Raw genomic sequence first — 23,427 nt, forward strand, 5'->3', positions numbered from 1 at the left:
CCTGTGATCCCAGAACTCTCGAGGCACAGGTAGGAGAAGTAAGGAAAGTTTGAGACCAGCCTGGTCCACATAGTGAATTCCTGGCCATCTGGGGCTATAGTGAGACCCTGTCTTTTTTTTTTTTTTTTAAAGGCCTAAGGTGATAATTCTTTAGTTTTTCTGTAGGCTCTGACCTGAATACTGAAGAAGCCAGAGACTTCAAGAGTAGGTCTTTAGAAAAAGGTTTTTTAACCTTTATGTTTATTGTATGTGAATGGATGTTCTTCCTACATGTGTGTCTGTATATCATGTGTGTATTGGAACCCCTGGGACTGGAGTTACAGACAGTTGTGAGCTGCTATGTGGTGCTGGGAATCGAACCCAGGTCCTCTGGAAGAGCATCCAGTGCTCTTAACTGCTGAGTCAGCTCTCCAGCCCCCAAACTTAGGTCTTTAGGTAATACTGAAGGCAAATGAAAATTTGATTAAGGTGAGATGCAGTTAATTTGGTTAAGGTGAGAAGACATGCAGTTGGTTGTTAAGTCCCCTTTTCCTGATCAGAGGAACATGCAACCATTGCAAAGTGATCTCTTTGTTGTTCTAGTAAGACCGACACATGGTGGAGATGAAAGGATTGGCCTAGGGTGTGTGAGGGCTCTAAAAAGGGACCATCAGCAACACAGCTCACAGTGACACATTGCAGCTCTGAATTCTACCCAAGGCAGCTGTCGGGTTCACAGTGAAACTCTTTTAGACTCCATAAAGTCACAAAAATTAGGTTTCTTGGAGGTTAAAAAAAAAATCTTTGATTTGGTCATGAGGCTACATTTGAATAGCATTTGTGGGGCTGGGGAGACGGCTCAGTGGTTAAGAGCATGGGCTGCTCCTCCGGAAGACCCAGGCTCCATTTACAGGATCAATTAGGGTGGTCAAGTTCCAGGGGATCTGATGTCCTCGTCTGACTTCCAAGGACACTGCATGCCCGTATGGTGATCTGGACAGTTTCTCAGTAAGAAAGCACACATGGATATGACATGCGATCCTACAATGTAAGGCACACATGGATATGAGGTTGTGTGATCCTACAATGAAAAACGCACATGGATATGATGTTGTGAGATCCTACAATGTAAGGCACACATGGATATGACGTTGTGTGATCTTACATTGTAAAGCACACATGGATGTGATGTTGTATGATTCTACAATGTAAAGGGTCTGAGAGATGGGCCAGTCTTAGTCCTGTTTCTGCTACTGTAACAGAATGTACAAGATTATATATGCAATAAATATGTATTACTTGGCACATGGGACTGGAGGCTGGGAAGCTTGAGAGTATGGCCTTAGCACCTGGTAAGAACCTGGGTACTGGGACCTGTGTACAATGGAGGGAGACAGAGGGGCAAAGGGAGTATACAAAATGGGGATCCTGGAGGGCCCTTTTATTGTTTTATTAGTGGTACACCCCTACAGCAACTAACTCAGGACAGCAGCATTCATCCATGCATCAGCCAGAGCCCTCACAACTTGGTCACCTCTTAAAGGCCCCTCCCAATGCTGTTCTAATGACAATCCAATTGCAGCCCAAGTTTTGGAGCAGACGTGAAAACCATAGAAGGAATTACACAAACAGGCTTAGCCCAGCTTACTAGGAAACAGCCTCCGACACTGAAGCGAGAGCCACCAAATGGCAATGTGACATGCCAATGACACCAAAGTCAGCTATGAATACCGATGACAGAGGCAGCCATCTCTGGTAAGGGGCTTCCTCAGTGTTCCATGTATTCATGCCTGACCAATTCCCTGTGCTGATAAGCTCTTGCTTCCAGTGATTAGCGCTGTATTAAAATGCAAGTTGGCTCCCAGGAGGTGGGAGGGGAACTGACGTGTGTGCATAAGAGTGCACGTGCACACACACACACACACACTCACACACACACACACACACCACACACACACACACATGCATTTCTGCACGCAAGCGGTGAGAGGCTGAAGGTCTGAGTGGTTTTCCAAGATTTCCCCAGAACACAGAAGGCTCGTGGTGCATATGGGAGAAGTGACAAGAACAGCAGAAGGTGAGGAAATGGCTGGAAGCAACACTAATGCCGCCCCATCTGGAAAGAGGGGCACTGTTTAGTACGTCTGGAAAGCATTATTTCTGCAAATAGCTTCAACCTCTATCAACTTTCAGGCAGGGATCCCGATCTGCTGCCAAGATGAGCTCTCCCTGATGGCAGTGTGGTGGGAGACACTGAGCAAATGAACTAATAGCATAAAGCAGGAAATCTGTAGCGATGGCAGCCGTGAAGGTACCACACAGCAAGCACCTGCCTCTCTCCAAAAAGACAGCCGGGGCTTCACGTCGCCTTAGACTGGGGCCTCGCTGGGGGAGGGCTCAACCTGGTGGGATTTGGAGCTCAGCAGCCCTTTCCAGCAATTTCTCACAATTTCTGGGCTCAGAAAAGCCTCAAATAGAGTTAGCCAAATGGCTTTCCTGCATCGATTTTTATACCCGTGGGTATTTTGAAGGAAATTAAATCCATGTGTTTCTGATTCGGTTGCCATTAGCACATGAGAACGCTGTTTTTTTTTTTTTTGAGAGTTATGGTGTGCCCTGGGTGCCTTCGCTCTGTGCTGCTAAATGCCATAAAACCGTCTAGCCAGACATGGAGGTGCAAGTTGCCGGGTGTGCTGCTGCAAGCCATTTCCCTGCCTGTCCAGAAGGCACCATGTTTTTGCCATTTGCATCCTCTCTGAATGTAGCCCAACATGTTTTCTCGTGCCTGTTGATCATCTATCATTTCCAGTTTGAATGAAGCAGTATTAGTAGAGATGATGAGAAATTGCCCCTAAACGCTAAGAGCTGGGTGGGAGTCCTTCCCAGGGAAGCGGCCCCGGAGACTGGCACTGCTTTCCTGGTCCTGAGCAAAGGTGTCAGTGGCCCCATGCGGGCTAGATACTGCTCACCTCAGCTGCTAAGCCTGTCTGGGAAGGGGCTGTGTGGGAAGCATAGCTATTCCTGCTTTTTGCCAACTCCTTTCCTTGATCATCAGATTGAATAGTTTTGGTTAGGGTTCTTTAAAAAAAAGGTTTAATTTGCTAATTTTTTTTATAATTTATTTATTTATTAAAGATTTCTGCCTCCTCCCCGCCACCACCTCCCATTTCCTTCCCCCTCCCCCGATCAAGCCCCCCTCCCTCATCAGCCCGAAGAGCAATCAGGGTTCCCTGACCCGTGGGAAGTCCAAGGACCACCCACCTCCATCCAGGTCTAGTAAGGTGAGCATCCAAACTGCCTAGGCTCCCCCAATGTTGGATGGATGTGTGCATGTGAATGCGGGTGACTTGGAGGCCAGTAGAGGGTTGTTAAAGCCCCTGGAACTAGAATAAGATGTGTTTGTGAACCTCCTGAGGTAGATTGTGGGAACCAAACCCAGGTATACATTCTTAGCCATTGAGCCATCTCTCCGGCCCCTGGTTAGGTTCTTTTGAAGCCTGTTATAAACCAACCAATCAACCAGCCAGCCAGCCAGCCAGCCAGCCAGCCAACCAACCAACCAACAAGCAACAAGCAACGATCCTATTTTGTCTTAGTTATCACATGCTTCGTATGATTATGTCCACTTAAAAAAGATCAGCAATACTCACTCTCCACCCTCAGTAGAAATTAGGCTTAGACTTTTGGTCTTTATCAAAACCCTTGCTCCTCAACTTTCAGTTGAGACTCTCCTAGGATGCCGGGCAGAGGCAGTGAGCCACAGCTCACACCGTATGGCTAAGCCTTGATGTGCACTGTGCACACGAAGTCGGTGCTTTTCCCATTTGTAGTATTATCAATTCACAATGGCTTCACTCATTTCAAACGAGTCTAGTTGGGGCTTTTTCTAACCCGCCAGTCTATGAAATAAAAACCAGCTTCAGAAACAGAGGGACGCCTGTGCTATCTCCGCTGTGCACAAGACCTTGTGCTTGATTGATCCCGGGAAATTTTTAAAGAGGAGGGGATGTTTCTGCCTCTGGAAAGAAGGCACAGGAGGAAGAGCACGGGGACTAATTTATTAAATATTGATTGTGAGGGAGGTGGAGGCAGGAGGATAGGGAGTTCAAGGCCATCCTCTGATACAGAACAAGTTCAAGGCCAACCTGAGTCAGACAGAAGCCTGTATATCTCTCTCTCTCTCTCTCTCTCTCTCTCTCTCTCTCTCTCTCTCACACACACACACACACACACACACACACACAATGCTATGTGGGCATTAATTATTTGCTTGATTTCATTATCCAAGAATTTGCTAATATAGGTGTTATCACCCCCATTTTATAAGCAGAGTTTCCCTAAAGAAACGGGAAGGTTTGCTCGTTTGCCCAAGGACGCAGACTTGTACGTGGAGGAGATGAGTTATACATTCTCTCTTGCTGATTGACAAGCTCACGATACTTTCTGTACTTTTTTTTGCTATTTGAGATGACAATGGTTAAGTAGGTGGTATAACAATATATAGAATTTGATGTCTGGAATCATAGGGGGAGTATTTAGCTTTGCCTTGGGGACCCTGCAAGGCTTTACTGAGAAAGTGTTATAGTATTTGTTTGGGGTGATCCAGAGGAGAGAAAGAACAGGTAACAGATGACAGAGGGAACAATGGACCCAAGGATGCTATTTCTGCTCTGAAAATGCACCCCTCACTTCATCTGGGCAGCACCAGTTAATATGTGAGCAGTTGACCAGATCACGTTTCTTCTGTGTGTATAATTTTAATTTACTGTATATTCCCTGAATTTCTAGACTGCTCTAATCTCTTCTTTGACGCCTGGCATGGCAAGGAGGGCTTCTATTCAGTTTGACGATGGTTAGCATTGACAAACATACTGGAAAACAGGTTCCCTGGATCCACACTGTCACCTGAGATGCCTTGCTCCTCATTTACAAGGGGGAAAAGAAGGCCCCTTTAAAGCGCAGCTGGTGGCAATTTGCTCTGAATTCAGAGGCTGTGGCGCAAACGGGAAATTTCATGCTACGGCCATGGCAGTGGTCAACAGCGCTTCAGTAGCTTACATGACACATCCACAACCTGCGTCCCATGAAATTGCCTGTGAGTCTGGACAAGTTCATCACTGAGCCGTTTTCTAGAAGGTTCTCCAGATGCCGTAAGTCTGGCTCTCTCACTCTGTACTGCTTCAGTCTAAAGCCTTGCTGTAGTCAAGCTCGTCCTGCATCCTCTTCTGAAAGCCAGCAGTAGAGTGTGTGCCAGGAGTTGTCTTACTTCATCATGTCCCTTGTCTACCTCAGAATCTGCGACTGGCCTCCTGCACAGGGGCAAAATGCTTGCCTCGCATGTGTGAGGCTCCAGGCTTCTGCCCTAGCACCACAAACCCAAAACAAAGAGGAGCTGTTGCAGATGCATCTTGTGTCCTGGCCAAGAGCAATGCTTCTGATGGAACACAATTGCCCGTCGCGTGTTAGGATTTAACTCAAGGCGCAAGCACCTTTGAGGACATGCCTGTGCGTCTAAATAAATTATTCTGGTGCTTCTGTCAGCCGAGGGAGAACCCCAGACTCCATTTAGACTTAGTGGAGCAAACTGTGATTCAGACTCATCCCAAAACACCCCAAACTTCCTCATTGGTCAGACGAAGACTCAATTATCACGAAGGGCCTACCAGGTTTATGTTTTCTGTTTGCTGCTGGAAATTGAGACCAACTATTTGTTCTCCTCTAATCCAAGACAATCTCACTCTGTCTTGACTCTTCCAGGGGCTGTTGCTACCTTAAAATGAATCCTGGTTTATTTGGCCTTTCCTCAGAAGGGCACTTACCACAGACATGTACAGCGGCATGCACACTGCATTACTGTCTGCGTGGGAGATGGAAGACCCATCTAGTCACTCCTGATAGGGCACCAGTGAGTTGAATTGCTGTTTCTTACAAGTGTACAGGCAACTTATGGGTGGCTAAACGATGAAAGAAAATGCTCCCCCACCTACCACCCACTGCTTATATATCCTCAGGGAGAGGTGGGGCTGCGGGAGCCCCTACTTTCTCTCTGTGACCCACAGATCTTATGTGGATTGCATTTGGGCATCATGGCTACTGAGAGTTTAAGGTAGCGATGGGTGTTAAGTGGAGCGTGGCCTTCCGCAATTATCTACATGCCCACGAATCTTCTTGGGATCCTCTTCGTGGCCTCCATGTCATATTCTAGCCACGCCACTCAGCAGAAACCCAGAAAGGGTGGAAATAGTGATGCTGTGGGCCAATAAGCTGTGTTCAAAAAGCTAACTCATTTCAGGGAGCTTGTAGCCCACTACCTTCTTTAATTGGGGCCTTTCTGAGTCAAAGCAACATTAACTGTGCTATAAACATGGCGGCCAGCAATTAATACCCTGGGCCCAGGCTCTCCCCTCCCATCCCCTCGGCTATGCAGAGAGGCCAGTCAGGTGGCCTGGAGACATCGCTGGCAGCCACCACCGTTCCCCCTATTTGGGAATGAAGGACCATAAATGGTGGCCGTCTTCCAATCTGCCAATAAACAAACACAGAGAATGTTGACACTGCTCTCCCTGCCAGACACCAGCCAGCTTCTAACTTCATCTTGGGGGAGATGAAAGGGAGCAGGGGACTGAATAGGTTTTTGAGACGTAGCCTCAGATCCGCTTGGAACGTCGCCTCATTTTGGAAATCTTTCAGTTGGCTTTCTGGCCCTTGCTGGAAAGCGAGGCAATTCTGTCAGACATGAGATTGTGTGAGCTTTTTCACAAGCGTTGTCAGCAGTGGCCTGAGATGGAGCCATGCGTAAGGATGAGTTGTTGTCAACAGATCCTTCAGCTAGGATTTGGAATGGAGGCTTAGCTCCTGGGAGAGTGTGCTTTCAGCCCACAGCTTGCTCCCAGGCAGTTTAGCGCTGGCCACACACACACTATTTTCTGGGGCTTGGTCGTCTCAGGGCGTGGATCTGCAGCCTTTTTTATCCCCATCTCTCCAATTCTGTGCATTGACTGAGCATCAAGGAGACAAGATGGTGGCCCCCTTTCCCTGTGCAGAAGGAATGGGAGGAGATGCCTTGCTTCCTTTCACACACCTGATGCTTCAGCTCTGCCTGTCATAGCAGAAGAAATAAATACCCGTGGGATGAATGAATGATCCAGGGGCTGTGCGGCTTCTTTTCTGTGTCCCACAACCTCATGCTGCTTATGAAATTTAACTTACTCAGCATTTCTAGGTTGCTTTTCTCTGAGTTCTTGCCACTTACTTCATGGAGTGCTCCCTGTAGAAACGGCTCTGCCTTGGGCCGTGAGCCTCCTTTCCTTGTTCTGGAAAATGGAATTAATGCATCCTACATACTTCTGCCTTGGCGTTTTCTCTCACCGCCTTCTCATTCCTTTCTCTCCCCTTTCCTTGAAAAATTTCAAGAAAGTCCAGTGCAAACAACTGAGAAACTCTAACAGAAAGTGAGCACAGAGAGGGCAAAGGGCTAAGGAGGAGGGACCAGCCCAGTGCTCTCTCTGGAGACTAAGTCTCTTAAAAGACCGTGCATACTCCATTTTCCAAGACAGCCTAAGTAACAAGGCTTAACCCTTGAAGGTCGTCCTCAATGTCTTGGCTACTACTTTCCTACAAAGTGTCATTTTTGTCTGCCTGTTACAGCATGGGTGTGAGGGCCGATATTAGTATAACAAGCAGTATAGCATGCAGCCAGTTTTGTCCCGTTGAGATCTCACCTCTTTCCCAGAATACGTGCGCAGTACCTGAGCAACCCAACTTCCCACTACCAGTTTCGAGATGAGACGTTCATGTAAATAGGGAAATTCTGTTTTCCCAGAAGGGCTCTTGTTAGAACCCAGGTTCCAAAGAACTGTGGATTCGATGTGGAAGTTTCCGTGGACCACTTTCAGTTTGGGGGTTGGTGTGGCAGTTAATGCCATGCTGTTTCCTAGCATACCCCCTCCCCCAATGAGACACAAGTCAATGGTTTTTCCCCCCTCCTAGGGTTCTTATTATACTTTTGTTATTTATATCTTCGATTGTACGAAGGTACCCGGAGTTGTAAAATCTGAATAAATAAGTAAATAAATTTAAAAATTAAAAACTCCTCGTTAGTGATGTCTGCCTTCTTCTATTCACGTTGTTGCTACTCTTGTTGCTTTTTGGTTTTGTTTTGCTTCTCGACTGTTGTTGTTTTCCAGGAAAGCTGTCGTTTATCGTGAGAACAAGAGCAGCCATGTGTTGATTTTTCTGGATTCCTTTTGGCTACTATCCCAGTGCTAATGAAGGCCCTTCCAAAGTGCTAACGAGCTGGTGCCAAAATCAGTTATGCCGAAAACAATGGAGGAGCATAGTATGCAGACAGCATGTATACCCGCATACATGCACATGCGCGAGCACACACACACACACACACACACACACACGGAAAAATATGTTTGTGTGCAACTTCCTGTTTGTACAAATCAGACATAGCCGTTCGTGCAAACTTGATGTCCACGCTGGAACCTCACAAAGGAGGATGTGGGGTTGGCTTTTATGAAAAGACTTCTTATATTTGGTTGCAGAAATCATTATTTGATCAAAAGAGGAGCAAAATTTCTAGAATAATCTCACGAATTTTCTAGCTGGGTAACTAGATGGAAATGTACCTTCGCTAACTTCAACAATTTAAGGGGTGATATCAATGTGCTACAGATTTTATTTTATTAAGAGGAAGATCCTGCTACAGGCAGCACCTGGGCACTGCTTAGTTTAGGAATTGCTCCTGGGCTGATTTTAATAAGTCACCAGCCTTAATCTGAGAGCGCTTTCGAGGTGGAAGGGACCTATCTTGGAGCCGGGGCTCTCTCTGGCTTCCGTGGGTCCTCCCTGCCTTTCTCTCAGTGAGTAATTATTCTCGCCTCAATTTGTTTACACAGCTTGGAGATGAGGACAGAGTTCTCTGGCGACCGTGCAACTGCCTGCAATCACCCTAAAGAGGAGCATTTAGACGCTATAAAACCTAAACGCCCGGCGTGCACCATTACATGACAGTTATTGAAATTTAGTAAATTAAATTAAATAATCTTAAATAACTTGATTTTAGGGATTTTAAAATTCAACTTCATGGAGCCAAGTAGTCAATTTTCTTTATTATTATTGTTCATCAAGTACAATTTATGTTTTTTATGAATTAAAATCTGTCTTCTGCCTCGCGGTCCTTAGTCGCTCTCGGCATCCTGGGCTGAGTCGGTAGCTTCGTGCGCCATCTACCGGCTGCATCTGGTACCGCGGCCGGAAGGCCTCTCGCCCTCCCTGGGCTGCGGAGTTGGGGGAGCCTCCGCGAAAGCCAGGGTGGCCACGTCGTACAGTCCCGTAAAAATCACGGCTAGGACGAAGCTCGAAGCCATTGCGCAACCTACTCCCGAGGGCTTTGTCATTGTGGGTCACCCTGAAGCGCGAGGACAGCCCAGGGAGACTGGTTGTAGAGGCTGGAGGTCTGTTTTCTGTCTGTGGACGCTGCTCTTATTCTCTTTCATTAATGCCTAGATGATAGGACAGAGCCGCTGTTTGCCCGACATAGCCGGGAAGCCAGCCGTCCCTACACACCCACGTTTTCTCTGCTCAACCGCAGCTCGGTTCCAAGGGGCCAGTGCATGTTTAGGCGCACAGCCCAGATAAAGACCTGTGGTGTTTTAAATATTTTATTTCCCCTTCTGAAAGAGTCAAATTCATGTGCGGTCGGGATAATGGCAAGCTGCACATTGTTTTTAAGGCTATTTTTACATTCATGTTCAATGTAACGATAGTTTAGCAAGTAAACAACTATCAGATGACGCTGATAGGGGTTGAAGGAGGGAAGTCCCTTCCTAAGCAGCTTCCAGGAGCAGTCCTTGGCACCTTAGTTTGACGTCTCTCGTTTCGGGAACTATGCCACCTACGTCTTTCCCCACATACGCTGGCTAATAATCCAAGTGCCCGGGAAGGGAGCCCTTCTTTCTGGTTGCACCTCCTCTAACTGTGTGGGAAAGCCAGTGCCCGAGGGCTTCCCAGTTTATCAACTGGCGTTGCCCTTCCCCCATTAAAAGGCTTCAGCAGAGCAACAGATGGTGCTGGGGCTTTTCGCTGGGTTTAAGATGGTTCGTTTGGTGCTTTCTCAGGAGAAAGATGACGATAATTCCACTCTGTAGTTAACAAAAGCAAAAGAGAAGATGTGAGGTCTTCTAAAAATTCACACTTCGTCTTGCCCCTCGGGTTCAAACTGTGTGGTGGGTGTGTGCTTTTGTTATCTTCAAAAGGAAGTCTCTTCCGCTCTTCTTAAAGATAAATCTCTTTCCCACCGTGTACCTCTGCTCCCCCCATTCCTAGGCGTGTACTTTCCACATCTGTGTCGCAAAGGCATGGAAGGGAAAGTTGGCAGATTGGGAGAAAAGGATAATTTATATAATTCCGTACATGTTAAGTTACAAATCTCAGAGATTTTACGATCGTTTTATTCTTCCAAGCAAAAGGCAAAACTAAGTAACAGCAGGCAGGAATAGGGCTGGAGAGACAGCTCGGCAGGAAAAAAACTTATCACCAAGCCTTGTGATCTCCGTTTGATTCTGGAGTACCACGTGGTAGAAAGAAAGAACAGACTTCCCAAAGTTGTCCTCTGACCTCGCTACACACATGCACCAGCACCCTGATACTCAAGCACCTGCCTCCCTACACACACACACACACACACACACACACACACACACACACGAGAGAGAGAGAGACAGTCATATTCACAAGTTAAAAAATAAAATTTAATAAAAATTAGAAAGCACTCAAAGAAAAATATTTAACTCAAGAGAAATCGGACTAAGGGTGAGTGCGGTGATTTATGCCTATACCCCCACATATTGGGAAACTGAGGCAGGAGGTTGGCTATGAGTTTGAAGTCCACCTCTGAAAAAACAAATGAATAAACAATCCACTGGTATGGTAATATATGTCTATAAGAAATCCTAGAACTTGGGAGGTGAAAGTAGAGGAATTATCACAGTCATCCTTGGTTTTATAGTGAGTCCAACATTAGCCAAAGCTACATAGGACCTTGCTGGAAGGAAGAGAGAGAGAGAGAGAGAGAGAGAGAGAGAAGGAGGAAAGGAGAGAGAATCAGAATGAGGGCTGAGGATATACTCCAGTACACAGGTGTGACATGAGAAGATGATATCAGATAATCTTGTTATCTATATTACAATTATTTATTTATTTAGGACTTTTTTTTTTTCTGAGTAGAGTCTCACAATATCGCCCCAGGCTGGTCCTGAACTAACTCACCACCCTCCTGCCTTAGTCTGGAGAGCTAGTATAAAAGGTACCTGCTCTCAAGAGCAGTCTCTGAAACTGTGTGCCTTGCAGGAAGTTCCACCCTGAAAGGTCTGAGGGACTTCCTTCTAGTGGCACAATGAGGTGAAAAAAGGCAAAGCAGAACAAAGGGAAAGAACACAGAATCTGTCGAGCATCAAGGCTGAATTGCCTTTCCCCCATCTGCTGACTGAAGGCTGGTTCTTCTCAGTTCCTGGGCTTGTATGCAGTTCCTGTCATTTAGGTCATTTAGTGTCATTACACTGTCATTAGAATGGCCTTGCTCCTGCCTTGTGCGTGGCCAGCCCCTGGGCTAATCTGCGAGCTTCATCCTGGCCTTGCAGGCCTCATCTCCATCAGCCTCCTCAGCGCTGTGGATTGCTGGTTCTAATCTCATGCAGCAATTTATTTGATTTCTTTTTCTTTATTTGAAAGAGGAGGCGAAGAAACACGGGCACAAATGATTCCTTTCAGGCTCCCTGTTTGTCTGTGTCTTTATGGGGAAACCCAGAAACAGAGTGACTTTGTGCTTTCCGCAGCCAGAGCACCTCCAGGAAAGAGGCACAAGCTGAATGGAACCGTCTGCCTCCATTCCCAGGCTGAATTGCTCATTGGCAGCTTGGAAGGAGACCTTATCTGGAGACAGGGTCTTTATAGAGACGGTTAAGCTGAAATGAGGTCATTAGGGTTCATTCCAATCCAGTCTGAATGGTGTCCTTGTAAGCAGGGAAGTGTAGACGCGTTTAGAGAGACGCTGCGTGACGGCAGAGGGAGAAGATGCCGGCCAGCGATGGGGAGAGGGACCTCAAGAAATTCCATTATAGTTCCTAGAAGGCACCGAACCTGCTGACAGTTTGACTTCAGGATTTTGGCTTCTGGGATATGAGGCAGCAGATTTCTATCGTGGAAGTCAGTTTTTCACTGCGGTAGCAGAAGCATCTTACAGGAGGAAGGATTGATTTTGGATCCCTATTTCAGAGGGCTTTGGCCCATCATGTAGAGCCACCCTGTTGCCTGTGGCTGCAGATGTGACAGAGGTTTCTCTCATCACAGAGGAGGAGGCCGAAAGCAGGGGCCATGCGATGACTTTAGAAGTCGGTCTCCAGTAACCTGCTATGTAGCCTCCCCAGATAGTGAGCCTCCAGCTCAGGAACAAGCACTTAAAACGAGAGTCTATCGGGGGAACTTTTGGGGTCAAATCACGAGCCTAACTCAGAACTTTCTAATGACAGCCTTAGCAAACTGGTAGAGAAGGGCATGTGTTCTTGTGTGTTTATTTTAGTATCTCAAAAATGACTCCTATTATCTTAGAGACCAAGGCTTATCTTCTCGAGCTGGGAATTGTGGTATATTTTGGGAAGTCCTTAACAGTGTGTGAAAAGAGATTTTTTCCAGTCTGGCTCTGCCTAACTTGAGCTATACGATGTGCTGCAACCGTAATCCAGGGTGGAGCTCCTTAGAGCACCACTGCCACTGTAAACCGTGCCTACAAATGGAAAGACTTGTCTTCTAAAAGGCTTCACAGATCTGGACACAGAACGCGCTTTCCTAATAATCAACGAAGACAAGACCATTGTGCTTTATGGGTCTTTCTCACAGCCATTAATGCGCTCTGAACACCCCCTGGACCTGTAAACCTAACCCCCAGGCTCCGTGCATCTGTCCAGGCCACCCAGATGGAAGTTTCAGGTGAGGGCTGCCTGTGTGTGCCCTTGAAAGGGGAGGCCCCGTCAACAGATGCTCTCCATGGGCCCACCTGGCTGGTCTTTTCATCAGTGCAGCTGTGTTCCCAGGGGAGTGCTTGGTCAAATGCTAATTCTTGCTGGATGCTATGGCGTTGGGCCGATTCCATACGGCATTTGCAGGCATCTCAGAGAGGCCCAGCCTGCTTCACGTCTGTAGGACACACTCGGTATGGCAGCAACAGGCTTCATTTGTAGGGAAGGAGGAACACAACCACAGAGTTCAGTTCAGTTTTGTTCCTCTGTTTTATTTTTGTGTTTTGGGTGTGTTGTGTGTGTGTACCATGGTCCATATGTGGCAATCAGAGGACAACTTTGCGTGTTGGTCCTCCCCTTCTGCCTGGTTTGAGGAGGGGCTCTTTTTCACTGCTGTCTGAGACAGTCTAGTTCCGGGAATTGTTCTGTCTCCCTTTCATCTTGTGACAGGAGCGCTGGGATTGCAGACACACGTTACTGTGTTTGGCTTCTATGTTTTGGAGATGTGAAACCAGGCCCTCTGGCTTAGGTGGCAAATGATTTACCTACTGAGCCAGCTCCCCAGCCTCCAGATTTGACCTTTAATTTGAGGTCAGTAAGCATTTCAACACCAAGTCCCTATCATGAGAATCCAATCTCATTGAAAAGGGTTGTAGGGCATTTATTTTTCTATACAGTGGATAGAACTCAAGACGAGTTTCGGAATGGAAAGGATGAGAAGTGACAAGCAGAACAAAGAAATGTGTTTTATACAGATTGACTAGAAAGTTCTGTAAAGTTTGCAAAAATCAACAACAAAAATCTATTATCTTTGTACGAGTGATGTACATGGATAAAAATCATAAATAGCAAAATCAGGTCCTGGTCCTAGCACTTCTTTAAGACCCTGTGAGATTACAGATGAATACAGATCATGGTGACAATCTTGAATAAACCGTCAGTAACAAACAAGCCATGGTGAGTTTCCCTCGGGTTACCATCGCCTCGTGTCTGTGCTAAGTGTGATGGGCACGTGTGTCCAACTATCAGCCACTGAGCAAGACACCCTGTCTCTCATGGCGGCACGGTATCTTCCTGACAACACACACGCACATTAGCATGGATCTTGTGTTTCACAATACACTTTTCAGCTGTCATTTGTTAGACTGTGATTTACACACACACACATGTGTGCACACACACACACACACACACACACGTTCCATATAAGGTATTCGTTCTTGGGATTTGGATTAGAGACTAGGAAAGCTAATCAAATGCCAAAAGCCAGAGCATGATTGATAAATGAATAAAATGATTCATTTCATTTAATGGCGTCTTTATCCTTTTCACTGTGAGTTTATGCTGGAAGACCCCACAGAGACAAAGTTCATGGTCTCACTCATTTAAAAATAACTTTGCTTTCTCTGCCCAGGACTTTAAGGTCAAATGCAAGAGGTACAAACAAGTTCCTATCTCCTGACTTTTCTTCTCGGGCATTGAAGGGTTTTGGCTGGCTGTCTTTAAGCCCATTGCCACCTGACAGCTTACAGGTTATATTTTCATAGCTACTGCCTGGTTACATGATGACAAATCTATACCTTGTTTTTTTTTTTTTTTATTTTTGCTTGTCAGCAGGACATGTGCAATCGTGTAACAAGCATATACACGTGGTGCCACACGACTTAAGATATCCTTCCTCTCAAGGCAGGATCCTCCCATTGTTCTCGCTTTAAAAACCATGGCTTTGTCTGTTGGTGGTTTCACCGACGAGACCATACCCCCTTTCTGACCTGGAGGTGCTTTGATGGAGGGGAGATGAATGTAGTGTAAAAATATCATAGGTTTTATTGCTATAGAACTGGTTCCAAAGTGTGCCCACACAAAGATGGGCCACTAGCGGCAAACACAAGGTGACATCTTTAAGGATAAAAACACAGAGGTATTGATTAGACAGATCTATTTTTGAGGCCGCGGTGATGTATGGATAGGAGAATGGGAAGGTGGAGAAACCTGAGAGTGGCATATACTAGTCATGCCTTGCACAGTTCATAAGTAATAATAATTATAATAAAGGCTCTGCCAGGGGCTTAAGGAACCAAGTAATATGAATTGATTGTTAATATTTCTCCCTAAACATAGATTAAATTAAGGCTGAATCACACAATAATTTTTAATGAAAGTATTGTACATATGACATCAAAATTAATGCCAAATGAGTTCATTACAAGTAAAATAATTACAATGAAGGCCCAATAAATTAGGAACAACAGACCTTTTTATAATTCTAGGCATTAAAGTGCTCTATTCGAGTCAAAAGTGTCAGCACAGATTAAGGCTGCAAGTTCCTCCATTTTTCAGATTGCGTGTTACAGTGCAGTTTGAGATTGACTATGTTGGCTTCACTGGACAAGAGAAGGCACTAGGTCCTTGTCTGATGAGGCTCTTTCAGAGAATCCTTAATGAGGAAATGTTGACAGACCGAGCAAAGCCCTGGTCCTGGAGAACAAGGAATCATCAGGTGAGCGCTACCGTCATCCCTGTTCTTTCCCATCCGCTGGCTAGACCTAGTGGGTCCTGGAAGACACTTTCCACAGCCTGTGTGGGGATCATGCTGCAGAGATTCATGTTGACATGTAGAGACCTTGGGGGGCTTCCTCAAGCATCCTCCTTCTCAAAATCCCCTGTCTAGCCTTCTTGCTCCTGTGCTAGCGGAAAAGGAGATGGCTATGAGTTTGAGAGCCACTGCTCATGAGCTGGAGTGTACAAAGGGCATTACAAGAGAGCTACAGTCCCTCTGAGAGACACCACGTCTCTAACAAACAATTGCCAGGCTTGGTGGCCTTTGACTGCAATCCCAGGAATCAGGAAGCCAAAGCAGGAAGATTGCTAATTCAAGGCCAGCCTTGGCTATCTGGTGAGTTTACAGTCACACCTGTGGTGTGTGAGAACCTTTAAAAAACAAACCAAACCCAAACCAAGGGCTGGGAATGTAGCAGTTGCCTAGCACACGCGTGTGTCCTGGGTCTAATCCCTAGTGTTAAAAAACAAAACAACAACAACAAAAAGCAAACAGAAAAAAAAAATCCCCAAACCAAAACCAACTAAACAACAAAACAAATCTCCCAGGAGGCTACAGTCAGGAAAGGAGTTTAAGATTACTCAGAATGAGGCTGGGTGAGGCAGGTGGATCTCTGTGAGTTCAAGGCCAGTCTACAAGAGCTAGTCCCAGGGTAGGCTGCAAAGCTAATAACCCCCCCCCAAAAAAAAAGGATTACTCAGAATGTGAGAGAGACCTGTGGACTTTAAGCTGGGTTCCTTTGCCACCACCCTTTGGCTCTGGATACCAGGATGTCCCAGGCGCTGACATTGTGCTGGGTGCCAGTGAGGGAAGTCACTAAGTGTCTGGGTCACAAAGGCTGGGAGCCACAGCAGGAATGTAGGTCCACTGTGGGAGGCACAGGAGCAGCAAGGGAGAGAGAGCAGATGCTGCAAGAAGAGGGGAGGAGCCAAGGAAGGGAACAGAAGAGAAACACTCACTTCAGGACTGAGGGGTCACAACCAGGGATGCCTCCCTTCCCCAGGGTGATGGGGTATGACCCAGTGGCTGGCAAAAGAGGCTTGTCAACAGCGAGCATTGTGGCTGGGACTTGTTTGTGTGCAAAATATCTGAATTGTGTTGTCAGGGGTGTGATGGGGCTTCATAGTCCCTTCAACTCACATAGGGTGTAACAAGGTATGGGGCTGGGTTGTGTTGATGCTTACTGCCTCAGTCAGTGTGGTTTTATAACTACTGTAAATCATGCTAGCATCTGTGACAATCTTCTAAAGGGAATGGGCTCTTCTACATCTAGCCACTGTAGAAAAGTCTAGAAGATGTATTTGCATCCAAATTCCTGCCTAAGTCCCAGACAGCACTGGAGTTCTCCTGAAGCCCTGAGCCAGGCTAGCCTCGCATACCCTGTCTACACCCACACTCAGCACTCAGAAGTAAGGGGAGCCCAGTTTTAATGTGTCCTACTCAGAAGTGAATTCAGTATTGGAGAAGACGTGCTTCTTTCTAGGAAACTTACAGCCCTCTTGGAAAGAAAGGAAGAAGAAAGCTGGGGAGTGAGCACCCACTTTGCTGAGTCTTAACCCCAAAGTGCTTGAGGGGAAAATGAGCATGGGACCAGCAAGAATGAATTCTCCATCTGTTTGGAAAAGGGAAGCTTGAGAGATAAACAGATCTAGAGCCTTTTGCATACTTTGCACATACACAGTGTTTAGTGATTGCTGAGTAATGGCCATGGCTTCTGCAGGCTTGTGGAAAACCGTGGGGGGAGGAGGAGGGGCGGAGAGGAGCTGCTCTCTGTGACCTGCCTTGAGAAGCCCAAGAGGGGCTTCATTTGTTCATACAACCATCATTTACCAAGCACATCCTGTGTGCCACGCTCCAGGCTTTCCAAGACACCGGGACAGTGCCTGACTAAAAGAACGGATACTCTCCTACCTGAATGTCCTTAGTTCCAGCACTGAGGACTTTGTCAAGGTTAGTCTCCTTGCAGGTGCGATTCAGAGCTATGAGATCATGTAGATTTGGGAGTCCAGCATCCAAGACCAAACCTCCATGTGGTTTGCGACTAGGTGCATTGTGAGCATTTTCAGGGCTTTGGGAAACTTCAAATTGAGCACCGTAGCCCAAAAATCCAAAGTCTGAAAATGAGTTTTGAGGGAAGGCAAGGTTTTGATAGAGCCCAGGCTGGCCCCTCTGCTTCAGCACCTGACTACAGGGTTTAGTGTTCTGAGGTCAAACGCATGGGCCACCATGGCTGGCTTCCACATCCGCCACCTTTTATTGTTGGTGTAATGCCCCAAGTTGAAAATTCGGTACCATGAAGCTGCATTTCATGAGGAAATGATTAGAAATGTTTTATAAAATTTCCTTTATCAAATTACCTAGACTATGTGTACAAAATGTACAAGAAACATAGACATGTGATTACAACATTCAGGAGGCAGAGGCAGGGAAGTCACAAGTTCCAAGCTAACTTGAGCTAGATGATAAGTCTTGGTTCCCTAGAGAGAACTTTTCAAAGAAAGAATGAAAACACAAACAGGCCACCTAAAATAAATGAACTTCCTTTAGACTCTGGTCACTTAGAAAAGCTGTCTCATTAAGCTTATACGAATATTCCCAAATTAAAAGCCAACTTCAATATCTAAAACACTTCTGATCCCAGACATTAAGAGGGGGAGACATTCCTGCTAATTATCACTTCCGTGCAGGGTTATCTTGAAGCTAAGTGGGATCACTTGTTTAAGATATAGCATACACTGTTTTCAAGCTGAAGTTCTAAGCAGCTCAGCAAAGGGAAGTGACTACAGCTGACAGAAAAGAATTCCAGGGAATTCAAGGGAAGAGATTTAGGCTGGAGCTGCAAGCTTGGGCAGCCAGTTCCAGGTTGGTGGCAGGGGGAGAAGAAGTTGACCAGAAGAGCCATGGAGAAGTATGAACTTTGTCTTGCCTGGTGCAGCACCTGGTAGTTGAGAGGGCCATTTGCAGCACTTCATTTGCTAAGCCCTTCTTGGAGCCAGCTTCCCAAGAAGCTGACCCTTCTAGAACTAGGCTAGCCCTCCTCACCTTTCCAGGAAGTGGACTCCTCCCAGAGCTGGGCCAGCCCTCCTGACCTCCCCATCTGGTGGCTTGTGCACAAAGTCCCCGAGCCAAGCACTAGCAAGGAAGCCTCTGGACCACTGCACCAAAATTGTTCACAATGCTCCCCTTTTTTCTGCCTGTGAAGAAAACCATCTTTTTTTTTTTTTCCTTCAGGGTTTGAATCATTAGTCTCTCATTATTCTCTTTTTGGAGTGGAGGATGAATAGGGCCGCACAAGAGAGGAATTAAGCCAAACAAATTGCAAAGTTCCTGGCTATTCAGAAACTTAAATCTAGCAGCACGAGCTAATAAATCATTCAAAAATTCAAAACCCAAGGAATCCTCTATAGCCAGGTGGGGTTTGGGGAGGAGCAGGCTTTGAAGGAAGCAAGGAAGCACACATTGTCATATATGTTGAATGAAGAGACAACTGGGGGAAGGGATTACAGAATAAAGATGCGGTAAGGTAGAAGACGGGTGGGTGAGGTTTTCTGGATGGGTGTAAAAGCGCTCAAGGGGTAAACCAAGATAAACCATGAGGGCGATGTGGGTGGAAGGTTTGGTTCCCAGGGAAGGTGTGTAATCTTCACAAATGGTCAGGGAGACTGTGGTGCAAACCAGTCATAAACGCTGGCCTAGGATACAGAGTCTAGACCTGGGAGGTTTGGGGAGCATCAAGGAAGATAAAACTCTAGCCTTGGGAAGAGTGACTGACTGCCAAGTTGAGAGGAGACTGTGAAGTGAGACAGTCTGGAATCACGGGACAGAAGCAGGAAGGGTACTGGGTTGGGGGTCTGAGGCATTGGGATAACACATTTCTGCACTGAGGTCTTTATCACTTGGAGACTTATTGCTCTACTTTCTCTAATCAGATCTTAGTGAGATGCTGGGGACCCAGGCAGGTGTAGTGGTTCCAACCATAATTCCAATGCTTGGGAGGCAGAAGCAGGAGGACTATGAATTTGAGCCCAGCCTGAACTGTAAGACCTTTGTCTTTGAAGAGCAAGGTTCGAGTAGCTCAGCGGTAGAGTGCTTGGCTGGTGTGTGCAATGATCAGTCCCTACAAAAAACAAACCCAGAAGATAACCCACGGCCATATGCTACTGCACATCACCGTCTGGTCCCCCTGCCTTCTTGGCCACTGAATGTTAAAGTCCCGTCTGCAATCCTCCTCTAACCATTCCAGGGGATTGCTGCACAGCAGAGGACACCATGAGGAGGTAGTTAGGGGCTTGTCACCAGCAGACTTGGAGGACTCAGGGAATACTCCCGGCTTTCAGGTCACAAAGATGAGCAAAATGCAAAATGAAGGAAACCATAGGATGCTTTTCCATGCGTGTAACACAGCCCTTCCAGATAAGGCATCTGGCATGGGAGATTTGGAAGAGATGACATGGAAAAGAACTTGTCTACCTGTTTGTTTCTTCTTCCATTGCCTCTGGATTCAAAGCTTCCTCTACCCTTAAGTAAAATTGCAACGCAATTGGTCAAAATGTAATTCTGTGGAAAAACCTCACAAGGCGTATCGTTCAAAAACAACCAAAGTCGCATCAGATCCAAGAGCTTTGAACAGCAACATGCTTTCAGGGATATAGGTGCGGGGATACAGGCCTGAACTCCAGCTGCCCACAGTTCCTCTGTGGTGTGTCCAGGCATGCTCAATTCTAGAGGATGGCCCAAGTTCAACCACATGCCTTTGCTTGCCTGATGTCGGCTCTCATCCCACTGCCAGAGCAAGCCACAGGGCTGAGCATAGTACAGAGAAGTGGAAAGTCACATGGCAGGGGACACGAGAGTAGACTCAGGGTAGTCACTGAGTGCCATACAGAGATGTCTCCCACGGTGGCCAGCAATGGTACTACTGTCTTTGTTTCTTTGCATGGGGACGCAGGGTTTACCAGGTAGATGTGACTTCTGGGGAGGAGGAGATCTACCTTTGAGAGAGGAGGATGACTCGGATGGTTTAGAAGAAGATGAAAAGCAGCAGGGGCAGCACCAGATGAACCCCGGCATGCTGGATTCTCACCAAGTGAAGACAGCGCCTGGTTGGAGGTGAGTGATAGAGGCTTCCCCCTTTCCCTGTCTCCATAGCCACGTGACAGTCTGAGAAATTTTGGGTCAAAAAGTTTAGGTGTGAACCCTGGACTCTCAGTTATGCATTTAGAGGGATCTAAGCCCCACTTGAGAGGATTAATGTTATCTACTGTAAGCTGTATTTACCCCAATCTTGGCAAACGGGCCAAGTAATGACTCTATAACTCTTATGTTGGCAAACAGAGCAGATGAGGGTTAAACTCAAGAATGAAAGGCTTGGGCCCGGTCCATGCAGTCCAGGAATAGCCCTGTGCCTGCTCTTCCAGTGATGTCAGCTCTGCCCACACAAGTGAAATGGTGTGGTCAGAGTCATGCCATGGGGTTTTACCCCGAGGACCAGTCTGGGCCTCAGAAGCTAGCAATTCTTCACTTAAGAATCAGAGATACCTGAAATAGCCTTGGACACTCAGGACACCCAAGAATGCTCAACAAGAAATCAGTGACCTTTACAAATTCTATAGGTTGACTGGAAACTGGAGAAATTATTCTGCATAATTAAAATGTGCAATGCTATGTCATTATATGATAACACGATGTCATGATATAACATGATGTCATGATATGATAATATGTGATGATCATATAAAGCTAATTAACATATCCATCTCCTCTAAAACTTACTTTTTTGTGACAGGACATTTGAGACTTATTGTTGGCGATTTTTAAAATTTTATTTATTTTTGATAGCTTCCTAGATTATCATAATATTCTATGACTATATTATCCCTCTATTACTCTTTTGTCTCACTTCCTTTCCCGCTGGCCCCTTCTTCTCAACTAGTCCCCCAGTGGTCGCGCCATTGAAGAGCAGGAGACAATCTCCCACAGCAACCATTAACCGTCAGAAGCTCCTGAGGATGGGGTGACCTCACCGCATCCATGCCAAAAGCTACAGTTTCGTGACTTGATGTCCACCGTTATCTGTGCTCATGACAGCTGTGTCATGGCTTCCCTCTGCATCCTCTTCCTCTCATACTCTTTCTGCCCCCTCTTCCAGGTGTTCCACCAAGGCTGCTACCATGCAGCTTTGACATGCATGATGCATCCTTGTTAGCTACAGTCACCATGCTGTGGCTAGACATGGTAAAACCTACTTTTCCTGAAGAGTTGAGCATGTGCCGTGTGGCAAAGAGCCTCTTACTCCACCATGCCTGCTTCCAGCACCCGGGAACCGTTGCCCCGCTCTGAGCTTCTGTGATGGAGATTGCTTCAGCTTCATCTGTCAGTGGATTGGTGCACATAATCCTCTAAGGATTGTTCTCTCTGTGTCCCGGGTGAACTGCTAAGTCAGTGTATTGAGGAAACCACGGATATCTTTGAAGAACACCTGGAGTGGGACATCTGCTCACAAGCACTTGCTGTGAGGGTGGCCCTGCCTGGAGTAACAACTGAACCCCACCCCTGGATTCAGCTTGTGTCATCTGCAAGGGATCTGGAGGTTTAAGAAGGATGCTCAGCGTGTTATATGATTTGAAAATATATGTTTCAAACTAGGCTTACCATATATCTTTGATTTTTTAAAGATACTTTATTTTTTTGAAATAGGAAATAGAGATGCAAATGGCATTAAGGAAAAAATGAATATACTGAGATTGGCTTTAAAAAAATCTTCAGCCTTTGCTCTTCTGAACTGCTCTCAGCATGGTAATGAGTTGGAATCAGGGGTCATCTGTAATTCTTGTCACGCTAAGCGCACTCTTTCTTAGTGTGTGAACTAAAAATGTGAACAAGTACAGGCATCATACAAACATTTGCTCCTCAGATTGGGATTTTGGTCTTTTGAATACTTGGGAATGAAATAGTTCTTTCACAAACATCACAGTAATGCCTTTCTCTTGAAAATGCAATAATCATAAAATTCCGCCTGTCTAGTTGGGGTTCTTGCCGCATGAGCGAGCATTTCTGAACAGCCACTGTGTGTGGTTGGGAGCTTTACACAGAGCTTCTCTGACCGGAAGGAGGGGTCCTGCAGCTTCCCACGTCAGCCAGGACTTCCATTTTGCATATGATCGGCCTTTCTAGTGTTTATTTGTTATCATTTGCATAAAATATACCCCATGATACTGTGACACAGAATAGATGGAAATAAACATGGTATTTACATTTTTATTTTAAAACTATTCACTTTTAAAGACATGTATTATTATATTATCATCATTATTTGTGGGTATGTGTGTCTATGGAGGACAGAGGAGGTGAGGTCCCCTGGAACCGTAGTTACACATAGTTGTAAGCCACCCAACGTAGTCTTGGGTTGTCTGGAAGGGCAAAAAGCTTTTTAAGCCTTGGAGCCATCTCTCCAGGCCCTAAAACTCTTTAAACTGTATTGAAGCATTCATTTTCCACTGAGCCCAATGGTATCAGTGCATGACCCCTGCTGGGCAGCCCTAAGGTGGCTCTTCTTCAGAACCATGCCTTCTTCTTAACTGGAATGTCAACTCCCCATTTCCCCTAATCCTGGGCCCTGATCACTATTCCTGTCCCTATGAGTGTGACTGCTCTAGGTCCCTTGCGTACATAGAGTCAGACAGCCTTTATCATTATGTGTCTGGCTTATTCACGTATGACGATGATGATGTTCATCCACGCAGTTTGTGCTAGAACTGAATTCCTCTTGAAGGCTGACTAATGGTTTACCGTGTGCATGGACCTCCTGTGCGCTTTACTCCCTTTCAATAGACCTGAATCGCTTCTGCCTTTGGTTTGTAAATAACG

Source organism: Microtus oregoni, unplaced genomic scaffold (assembly GCF_018167655.1).
Source record: "Microtus oregoni isolate MIOR12 unplaced genomic scaffold, Mior012 000008F_ref0000371, whole genome shotgun sequence".
NCBI lineage: Eukaryota > Metazoa > Chordata > Mammalia > Rodentia > Cricetidae > Microtus > Microtus oregoni.